The 11,313-nt window shown below is 50.6% G+C and overlaps 1 pseudogene; it reads right to left on the reverse strand.

The window, feature by feature from the left end:
- Nucleotides 1-1,372: 1,372 nt before the first annotated feature.
- Nucleotides 1,373-2,515, reverse strand: LOC109768231 (uncharacterized; annotated as a pseudogene).
- Nucleotides 2,516-11,313: the final 8,798 nt, after the last annotated feature.

Here is an 11,313-nt window from a genome sequence, read left to right on the forward strand (position 1 = left end):
TGGATTCTCAACCACTCTCCACTGCATATAAGGTTAGTTAAAAAGCTTCCTTCCTTGGTAAAGCCATTTTTAAACACCTCTCTACTCTTCGTGAAATCTCCCAGGTCTCTGTTGGATCGGGATCCTCCACATACTTTTGGCTAAGATCGTTGGGTTCTCCCTAAACCCCCGTGGATTGCTTTCCCTTCCCTCTTTCCCACCACACAAAACCAAATGCCCTAGTAGCTAATATTATGATGGATGGGATTGATCTGGGTTTACGTAGCTGGCTAACCTTAACTGCTTCCAATGAACTTGCTTCCTTGAGATTTCTTTTGCAGGATGTGAGACTTTTAGGGGCGCCCGACTCCAGGACGCTGCTTAATGGCTCCTCCTTCACCACCAAAGGAGCCTATGACGCTTTGGCTTCTCAGCTTGCCGACCACACGCTGGCATGCATTTGGGACGCCCGCGTGCCTAGCCGGGTGCGTGTCTTCGGCTGGCTCCTCCACCTCGACAGGCTAAACACCAAGGCCAAACTTCATCGCAAGACTCCTTGAGTCTCCATCATGCCCCCGATGCGGGGCCGCACCAGAGGACCGTGCTCACCTCTTCTTCACCTGCCCAGCTGCTCGTCTATTTGGGACGCCATTGGTTTTCTTCCATGCTTCTCCCCCTTTGCAGCGCTATGGACTTCTCCTACCCATCGGGGCCTACCAGAGTCCGTGTGGCCTCTCATTGTGCTGCTCATCACATGGAAAATATGGGATGCTCGTAATGCCAAAACTTTTAGGGATATCGATACTCCTGCCCCCGATGTTCTTAGAGGAATTATCTCTGACCTCACCCTCTGGTCCCACCGCCTCAGAATGGCGGAAGACAAAGTCCACGCCGGCTTGTGGCGAGACTTCTTTTCTTCTCACCTACTGTAGTTTGTAAAAACAAAAAAAAACTTATTTTGAAATATATTCAGGTGGGGAGCCCCCCCCCCCCCCCGACCGTTTCAAAAAAAATTCAGCCTTTATCGAAAAAAATACCGCTAGGGTTCAAGTCTTGGAAACAACCTCTTTACAGAAATGTAGGGAAAGGTTGCGTACTATAGACCCAAAGTGGTCGGACCCTTCCCCAGACTCTGCGCAGGCGGGAGCTACATGCACCGGGCTACCCTTTACCAAATAATAACAATTGCATGTACTCAATATATCTACACGTAGCATGTCTGTAACATATATGATGTGTTGAGAATGCTACCAAACACATTCTTAGCTACGGTGTTAGGGCAAACCAATCTATGGTTGGATGGTTATAAGAACAGTGGTATACTCAGCCCAACATAATTCAAGTCTTAAACTTGACAGCGGTGGGGTCGTGGCTGTCGTGACAGAAGGTGATATTTTACGGTGCTAGTGCTTAATAATGGAAGGAAAGATACACAGTCTTTTAACAAGTACTTATACATTTACATCGATTTGAACTTGACTACTTTCTTCTTGAATCTTGAAATATGATAAATACAAATTTAAATGTAGACTTTCTTTTACCCGCAAAAAGAAAATCTAGGCTTTCTTCTTCTGAGCTGATGCAGCCGATGTAACAGCAGTAAACGGCACTGAGCATGAGCAGAGACCACGCAAGACTGCAGTTACAGCAAACACGATGAACGGAACATACAGCTGAAGCAGCCTCGGCGTTGCTTTTCCTGAGCCGAACATGTCACCGAGTATCGCGGACTGAAACAATTGCAGCCACCGTTAGAAACGAACCGAGAAAAAATCTTCCACGAAAATGGACAAGATATAAAGATTAACCATCATAGGAGTGTTGTGCTAGCGACTGAAGATTAACTACCTGTCGGGTGTCGACGGAACCAAACGATTGCTCGAGGAATTATCTCAAATCTCTATTCCCAAATTCACTAAAAATACTCTCGTCCACAAATTTCCACCACCAAGACAGCGCAGCAATCAATCAAGATAATATTATTAAATGTTTCACGCTTGGTCAACGATGAAAGAAGCTAGCTATCACTTGATCACTCGAATGGATCTTGAAGCGAGCAAGAAGAAAGGGGCAAACGCAGGGCCAAGACGGGCACGTACCAAGTAGGTGAGCATGTAGACCCCCGCCATGAGCGAGGTGGCGGCCGACCAGCGGCGGCGCGTGAGGATGCCGTAGAGGTTGGCGACGCAGACGGGCCACAGGAAGGCCAGGTCGAGCCAGACGAGGCCGAGGAAGAAAGGCGGCGGATCGGCGACGAGGTAGTGGCCGAACGCGACGGTGAATCACTGGTGGATGTCCACGAGCGGCGCCGGGTAGAGGCGGCGCGGGAGCACGACCTGGGAGTCGAACAGTGGGGCCGCGACCGCCATGATAAGTGAGAAGGGCGCCACCACGACGTCCGCCAACGCCGAGACGGCGCCCATTGGTTGTGGTGACTGCGGCCGGAGAGAGCGGAGCGGAGCCGTGGAGGACCCTTCTGTTCCTGTTTTTCTCTGTATCTTGTGGTGTAGGAGTATGATGACGGGAAGAAACTGTGTCTGCGAGGTGGAGTGGAGGTTGACGTTGAGATTGCCCACTTCTTTCTATTGAGATGAAAAAGAAGAAAAAGTGGATTTCTATTCACAGGCTGCAAAACTCAGAACAAATTGGAATCGTTAACTAGAATTCTTTTTTTATTGCAGTAGAATTCTTTTTTTATTGCAGTAGTGAACTACTCTTAAATCAGTATTATCTCCCCCCTTCCAAAAAATGACTCAATCAAAGATCCAACTGATCCCCACGCCTGTATTGCAAATACGCAGTCACGAATAATCCCGCCAAATACATAAATAAAACCCAACCATACATGCCCACCAATTATATCTTCTAAATCATCTACACTAACAATCCACCCTTTTCCACCAAAAGGAGATTTTAGTAAATAACCAAATTTCACTTGCCTGTCTACGGTTCCCTTGCGTGTGCTCGGGATAGGTGTTTTGTATAAATGTTTCGCCGTATTATTAAGTATTCGCATAATAAAATATCATGCCTTTATGCTTAATCTGTGTATAGGTAAACCTTAGAGCAACTCCAACGGGCCGACCCAAACGGACAGTGATTTCGTCCGCTTTTTGTCCGTTTGGGTCAGCCACGCCCGGCGTCCGCCCTGTTTTTGATATGGGTCGGCAGCGCGCCCAACGTGCTGACCCATATGTGCAGGCGTGGCCGGCTGGCCGCCCAATTTTACATTGATTTGCATTCAAACATATTGTGAAATGAAAATGTTTAACAAGCCAAATAGTCTGGCTGCCCAAATAAATAGTATAGTTTTACAAGCCAAATAAAAATAAAAATGTTTCACATAGTTTTGCAAACGAATAAAAGAAGATACATCTATTGATTGCCAACATGAGTCCATATATGCTCAACCAAATTATTTTGCAGTTGCACGTGAGTTTCCCAATCACGCATGTCTTCATGAAACTGAGTGATCAAATGTTGCCGCTACTCCATGCTCAAGCACAACATTCTCACCCTGAAACTTGTAGAGAGGCAAGTTATGGGCTGTGCAATCACAATGTATTGAACGGTGCACCAGGTGACGAAGTTATGTGCCTAGGGTAGGGTTACAGGCCTGACCTAGACACCCTCCCTAAGGGCATTACCCTAAAGTCAGCAGCATTGGAGGGATATCATCATCCACTCAACATAAGACATTCCATTCGGAAGGATCAAAGCACTCGACCGTACCAGAAAGCACTCGACGCATAGAAGATTAAAGGTTACTCTACAACAACGGCCGAGTGTTTACTCTGTAGACTTGATGGTCATTTAATACCTTTTACTGCTGGCGTTACCTGTAACGTCCTACCTTAATGTACATTGAACCCTTGGCGTCGTGGGCTGGCTGGGGTCCTGGCACACTCTATATAAGCCACCCCCCTCCATTGGCACAAGGGTTCGCACCCCTGTAACACACACATTCATATTCCAGTCGACCGCCTCCGGGCTCCGAGACGTAGGGTTGTTACTTCCTCAGAGAAGTGCCTGAACTCATAAAACACTTGTCAACAACTTCACCGTAGCTAGGACCTGCCTCTCCATAACCTACCCCCTTTCTACTGTCAGCATTAGTACCACGACAGTTGGCGCCCACCGTGGGGCAGGTGTTTTAGCGTTTTTTCTGGTGAAACTTGCATTTTCTCCGACTCCCATCATCATGGTTTCCGGTGGAGGTTTGGCCGAGGGGCACGAGATCCGTCTCGGCGCGCTCACCTTCGTCGCCAACGACTCCGCTTGGCTCTAGGAGGCACCACTCGACATCGACGCGCTCCCTGTCCGCGGGGCTACGCACTTTCGCGCGTGCGTCCGTGGCGTTCTCCTCCGTCAGCCGTCGACTCAGTATCGGTCGGCTCCTGTGGCTTCTTCACTCCCCGCTACCCGCCGGCGCAAGCGTTCCGGTCGGTCGCGGCTCCAGCGGTGGGTGAGGCACGCGGCGGCCCGCCAGTCGGCCGCCCCACAGGTCGCGGCAATCGAGCTCGACGAAAATCTCTACGGCCTGTTCGACTGGCTCCGTCGAGACCGCATCCGAGTGCGGTAGCAGTGACCCCGCGGCGCAAGTCCTGATGGTCGATGGACCACGTAGTCCTCCAGGCTTCGACCGCAATGGTGGCGGAAACGGTGGCGACGATCCGTCACGTGTTCACGAAGAATACCGCCCCGAGTCTTTTTCTTCACGGCAGAGGGAAGAGCACCGCGCCGCAATATGGATGCACTTCACACTCCTATCGTTGGAGAGACCCCCGAGGCCCTGGCCTTGGAGGAAGCGCGCCTGGCCAACCTGGCTGAGCGCACTCGACTGGAGAACCTCCAGCACGCACTGGATGAGCGTGCCCGGGAGCGACGTCCAGAATCCAGTCGACGACAACTTTTTCCACCGCCAACTCAGGTATACCGAACTCCGATTCAGAATCTTGCAGCGGCAGCCCGAATAGCGGAGTCGATCCAGCCTTCTCAATCGAAGGCTGGCAGAGGCTTAGTGCAGATCAGGGATTTGCTCCGGGCAGCTGGAGAGTTGAACACAGCAGTGTCCCAATCACGGAATAGGATTCGCAGCGGGTCCGCAAGAGCAGACACAGTTCAGTCGGCCCATAGCCCAAGATCGCCCTTGCGGCATGAGGGACGTGGAGACCGGCGAGATCAATACAGATACCATGAGCAGCCAGATTACCGAGTCCCTGATGATCGGCGTTGAGTGCCCACCCCTCCTCCGAGGAGTGGGTCTTATGCGCCTCGGCAGCATGATGACAGACGTCCTCCCAGTGGTGAACGAAGGATTCCAGTCGACCCCAGAGAGCCAGGTTTTGATGCGAGGTCCATCCTCGTTCAAGGTCTGGTCGTCAGGAACAGAGCATACAGAGAAGGCCCTGCCAGAGACCACCCGACTAGAAGCAGAGTGCATGTTTCCGGTCCCGAGTGCTTCAGCAGAGCCATCAGAGCGGCAGCGATTCCTCCCAACTTCAGGTTGGTGACTGGAGTCAGTAAGTTTACCGGATCGTCCAAGCCCGACACTTGGCTTGAGGACTACCGAGTGGCTGTGCAGATTGGCGGAGGAAATGATGATGTGGCTATGAAACACCTTCCTTTGATGTTGGAAGGCTCAGCCAGGGCGTGGCTGAATCAGCTAGCTCATGGTAGCATTGACAGTTGGGAAGAGCTAGCCCGAGTGTTTGTCAGAACCTTCGAGGGCACCTGCAAACGACTGGCGGGGCTGACAGAGTTACAATCTTGTCTTCAGAAGCCGGGTGAAACCTTGAGGGATTATATCCAGAGGTGGATCACTCTGAACCACACGGTGGAGGGCGTGTCAGAACACCAAGCAGTTTGCGCCTTCAAAGAGGGCGTCAAGTACAGAGAGCTAAACCTGAAGTTTGGTCGGACTGGGGACATGTCCCTTAGTCGAATGATGGAAATTACCACCAAGTACGCTAACGGTGAAGAGGAAGACCGACTCCGGAGCGGCAAGCATAAAATAGTCGCCCAGGATGCCGGAGGAGCCAATTCCAGTCGGAAGCAGAAGCGGAAGGCTGAACCAGCGGCTCCTGGTGAAGCCTTGGCAGTGACCCAAGGAAAGTTCAAGGGGAAGCCCAAAGGGCCATGGAACCCCAAGAAAGTAAAGGATCAAGATGGAAACGATGTGTTGGATTTACCATGCCATATTCATACCAAGAAAGACGAAGAGGGTAATTTCATTTACCCCAAACATACCACTCGACAGTGTCGGCTCCTAATCCAGCAGTTTCGCGATAAACAGCCCAAAGAGAAGGAGAAGGAGTCTGACAAGGGTGATGACAGGGATGAAGATGATGATGGTTTTCCCAATGTCAATTCCACTCTGATGATTTTTGCTCATGTTGAAAGCAAAAGTCGACTGAAAGTAATAAACAGAGAAGTGAACATGGTTGCCCCGGCAACACCGAGCTATTTGAAGTGGTCCCAGACTGCTATTACATTCGACCAGTCTGATCACCCAGCACACATCGCCACCCCCAGGAGGCAGGCGTTGGTGGTCGACCCGGTGGTTGAAGGCACCCGACTGACTAAGGTGCTGATGGATGGTGGTAGCGGCCTGAATATCCTGTACGTGGAGACCTTGAAGGGGATGGGCATTCCGATGTCCAAACTGAGCACGAGCAATATGAGCTTCCATGGCGTTATCCCTGGCAAGAAGGCTGAATCACTCGGCCAAATTGCACTTGATGTGGTTTTCGGTGATTCCAAGAATTACCGGAAAGAGAAGTTGACATTTGAAGTGGTAGATTTCCAGAGTGCCTATCATGCTATCCTGGGCAGGCCCGCATATGCGCGTTTCATGGCTCGACCGTGTTACGTGTACCTCAAGATGAAGATGCCTGGTCCTAAGGGGGTGATCACTGTCACTGGCAATCGGCAGAAGGCGGAGGAGTGCTTTCAGAAGGGTTCAAAGATCGCTGATGTGCAAATGGCAGTTGTAGAGTTGCAAGAGTATCGGAAAAATGCAGATCCGAGTGATTTGCTACGATCCAAGAAGCCTGCAACCGACTCTGCATTTCAGTCGTCCGGTGAAACCAAGCCGATTCATATTCACCCGACCGACCCTAATGCTGCCCCGACTCATATTTCAACCACCCTCGTCAGCAAATAGGAAGAAGCGCTCATCCAGTTCCTCCGTGAGAACTGGGACATCTTCGCATGGAAGCCTGCTGACATGCCGGGTGTACCCAGGGGACTGGCTGAGCACCGTTTGCGAGTCGACCCACAAGCGAAACCAGTCAAGGAACATCTTCGGCGGTCCGTCGTACAGAAGAGAAAAGCAATTGGTGAAGAAGTGGCTCGGCTCCTGGCAGCCGAGTTCATAAGAGAAATTTACCACTCCGAGTGGCTCGTCAATGTTGTCATGGTCCCCAAGAAAGACAATTCACTCCGCATGTGCATTGACTTCAAGCACATCAATCGGGCCTGCCCGAAAGATCATTTTCCTCTCCCCCGCATCGACCAGATCGTCGACTCGACTGCAGGGTGTGAGAGATTGTCCTTTCTGGACGCCTATTTCGGGTACCACCAGATCCGACTGTATGGACCCGACGAGGTAAAAACAACATTCATTACTCCATTCGGATGCTTCTGTTATGTCACTATGCCATTCGGCCTGAAGAACGCTGGAGCCACATTCATGAGGATGATTCAGAAGTGCCTGCTTACTCAAATCAGTCGGAATGTGGAGGCATACATGGATGACATTGTGGTCAAGTCACGAAAGGGCTCCGACCTGTTGGCTGACCTCGCGGAAACCTTTGCGAACCTAAGAAGGTATGATATCAAGCTCAATCCAGCTAAGTGCACATTTGGAGTTCCTGGTGGAAAGTTACTCGGCTTCCTCGTTTCCGAACGAGGGATCGACGCTAACCCAGAGAAAGTTGGTGCCATACTCCAAATGAAAAGCCTCGTGCGTGTGCATGATGTCCAAAAGCTGACTGGATGTTTGGCCACCCTGAGTCGATTCATTTCTCGCCTCGGTGAAAAGGCATTGCCTCTTTACCGACTGATGAAGAAGGCTGACAAGTTCGAGTGGACTGATGAAGCTGACGCAGCGTTTGCAGAGCTCAAAGCCCTGCTTTCCACCCAGCCGGTGCTCGCTGCCCCAATCAGCAAGGAACCTTTACTGCTTTATATTGCAGCCACTGGACAAGTTGTTAGTACTGTGCTCACGATTGAGCGAGATGAAGAAGGAAAGGCATACAAAGTTCAGCGCCCAGTGTACTATCTCTCTGAAGTTCTGACCCCATCAAAGCAAAGATATCCACATTATCTGAAGCTTGTGTATGGGATATACATGACCACGAAGAAGGTTGCTCACTATTTATCTGATCATTCCATTACAGTCGTCAGCGACGCACCACTATCAGAGATCCTGAATAATAGAGATGCAACTGGTCGAGTGGCAAAGTGGGCGATTGAACTCCTTCCCTTAGGCATTGAGTTTGAAGCAAAGAAAGCAATCAAGTCCCAAGCAATAGCAGATTTCTTGGCCGAGTGGATCGAACAGCAACTGCCGACTCAAGTTCACTCGGAGCACTGGACCATGTTTTTTGACGGCTCCAAGATGTTGAATGGTTCTGGAGCTGGGGTAGTATTGGTATCCCCCCGAGGAGACAAACTCAGCTATGTCCTCCAGATTCACTTTGATTCCTCCAATAATGAAGCTGAATATGAGGCACTTTTATACGGGTTGCGTATGGCCATTTCACTCGGCGTCCGTCGCCTCATGGTCTACGGCGACTCAGATTTAGTGGTCAATCAAGTGATGAAAGAGTGGGCCGTGAGAAGCCCAGCCATGACTTGTTATTGCAATGCAGTAAGAAAGCCGGAGAAGAAGTTTGAGGGGTTGGAGCTCCATCACATACCCCGACTGAAAAACCAAGCAGCCGATGATCTGGCAAAGATAGGTTCCAAGAGGGGAGCCATTCCCAGCAATGTGTTCTTGGAACATATTCATTCACCTTCAGTACAAGAAGATCCCTTCACTGAAGAGCCCCCACAACCGAAGAGTGCCACAGATCCAACTGAAGTAGAAGTTCCCGCCGTGGTCGACTTGATCATGGAGGTCTTGGTCGTCATTCCCGACTGGACGGTACCGTATATTGCATACATTCTCAGAAAAGAACTCCCAGAAGACGAAGAAGAGGCTAGGAAGATCGTCCGTCGATCCAAAGCCTTTACAGTGATCAGAGGGCAATTGTTCAGAGAGAGTGCGACTGGAGTGTGTCAGAAGTGTATAACACCAGAAGAAGGTCGAGTGATCCTCAATGATATCCACTCGGGGACCTGTGGTCACCATGCGTCCTCTCGGACCATCGTGGCCAAAGCATACCGAGCAGGTTTTTACTGGCCACGAGCGAATGAGATGGCGAAGGAAATAGTCGACAAGTGCGAAGGATGCCAGTTTTACTCCAACATGTCTCACAAGCCTGCATCAGCCTTGAAGACCATTCCACTCGACTGGCCTTTTGCAGTCTGGGGTTTGGATATGGTTGGACCCCTCAGAACTGGAAGAAGCGGCTTCACTCATGTGCTTGTGGCAGTCGACAAATTCACCAAATGGATTGAGGCCAAGCCTATCAAGAACCTTGAAGCCAACACTGCTGTTACCTTCATCAGAGAGTTGACGTTCAGATATGGTGTTCCACATAGCATCATCATTGAAAATGGATCGAACTTCGATTCTGATGAGTTCAGAGCTTTCTGTGCTTCCCAAGGTACTCGAGTCGACTACGCTTCAGTCGCCCACCCCGAGTCGAATGGACAAGCTGAAAGAGCAAACGGATTGATTCTCAAAGGCTTGAAACCTCGACTGATGCGTGACCTCAAGCATGCGGCGGGAGCATGGGTCGATGAACTTCCATCCGTACTGTGGGGATTGAGAACAACTCCAAATCGGTCGACTGGCCGAACTCCATTCTTCCTGGTTTATGGAGCCGAAGCTGTGCTCCCGAGTGACTTGCTCCACAATGCTCCCCGAGTCGAGCTTTTCTCAGAAAACGAAGCAGAGCAAGCACGGCAAGATGCAGTTGATCTCCTAGAAGAGGAAAGAGAGATGGCCCTGATCCGGTCGACCATCTATCAGCAAGACCTGCGTCGATTCCACGCCAAAAACGTGAGAGGTCAAGCGTTTCAAGAGGGAGATTTGGTTCTCCGAGTAGACCAACAGAAGCCACACAAGCTTGCTCCTGCCTGGGAAGGCCCCTTCATCGTCACCAAAGTGCTCCACAACGGAGTATACCATCTGTACAATGTCGAGCACAAGAGAGACGAGCCCAGAGCTTGGAATGCGGAGCTGCTCCGCCCCTTTTACACTTAAGCACTCAGTCGGTTGAGATATAATAAAAGATACCTTTTGTAGTTCTGATTATCAAAGACAAGAGTTTTTCGATATGTCAAATATTTGTTGTTGCTTATATTTGTGTCTAAAAAAATCCCCCAGTGGGTGACTTAGCCGTGAATCCGTTTCGCCTAAGTTTTCAAAATCTTACCGAGTGGAGAGTCAGCCTCCCACTCGGGTGCTTAGTCGCGAATCCGATTCACCTAAATTACGAAAATCCTACCGAGTGAAAGAGCAACCCTCTCACTCGGGGGCTTAGCTGCAGTCCCGTACTCGCCTAAGTTACAAAAATCCCACCGAGTGATGAGCAGCCCTCTCACTCGGGGGCTTAGCTGCAGTCCAGTACTCGCCTAAGTTACAAAAATCCCACCGAGTGATGAGCAACCCTCTCACTCGGGGGCTTAGCTGCAGTCCAGTACTCGCCTAAGTTACAAAAATCCCACCGAGTGATGAGCAACCCTCTCACTCGGGGGCTTAGCTGCAGTCCAGTACTCGCCTAAGTTACGAAAATCCCACCGAGTGATGAGCAACCCTCTCACTCGGGGGCTTAGCTGCAGTCCAGTACTCTCCTAAGTTACAAAAATCCCACCGAGTGATGAGCAACCCTCTCACTCGGGGGCTTAGCTGCAGTCCAGTACTCGCCTAAGTTACAAAAATCCCACCGAGTGACGGTCAACCCTCTCACTCGGGGGCTTAGCTGCAGCTCCGTACTCGCCTAAGTTAAGAAAATCCCACCGAGTGATGGTCAACCCTCTCACTCGGGGGCTTAGCTGTAGTTCCGTACTCGCCTAAGTTACAAAAATCCCACCGAGTGATGGTCAACCCTCTCACTCGGGGGCTTAGCTGCAGTCCCGTACTCGCCTAAGTTACGAAAATCCCACCGAGTGATGGTCAACCCTCTCACTCGGGGGCTTAGCTGTAGTTCCGTACTCGCC

Source organism: Aegilops tauschii, chromosome 3 (genome assembly GCF_002575655.3).
Source record: "Aegilops tauschii subsp. strangulata cultivar AL8/78 chromosome 3, Aet v6.0, whole genome shotgun sequence".
Classification (NCBI taxonomy): Eukaryota; Viridiplantae; Streptophyta; class Magnoliopsida; order Poales; family Poaceae; genus Aegilops; species Aegilops tauschii.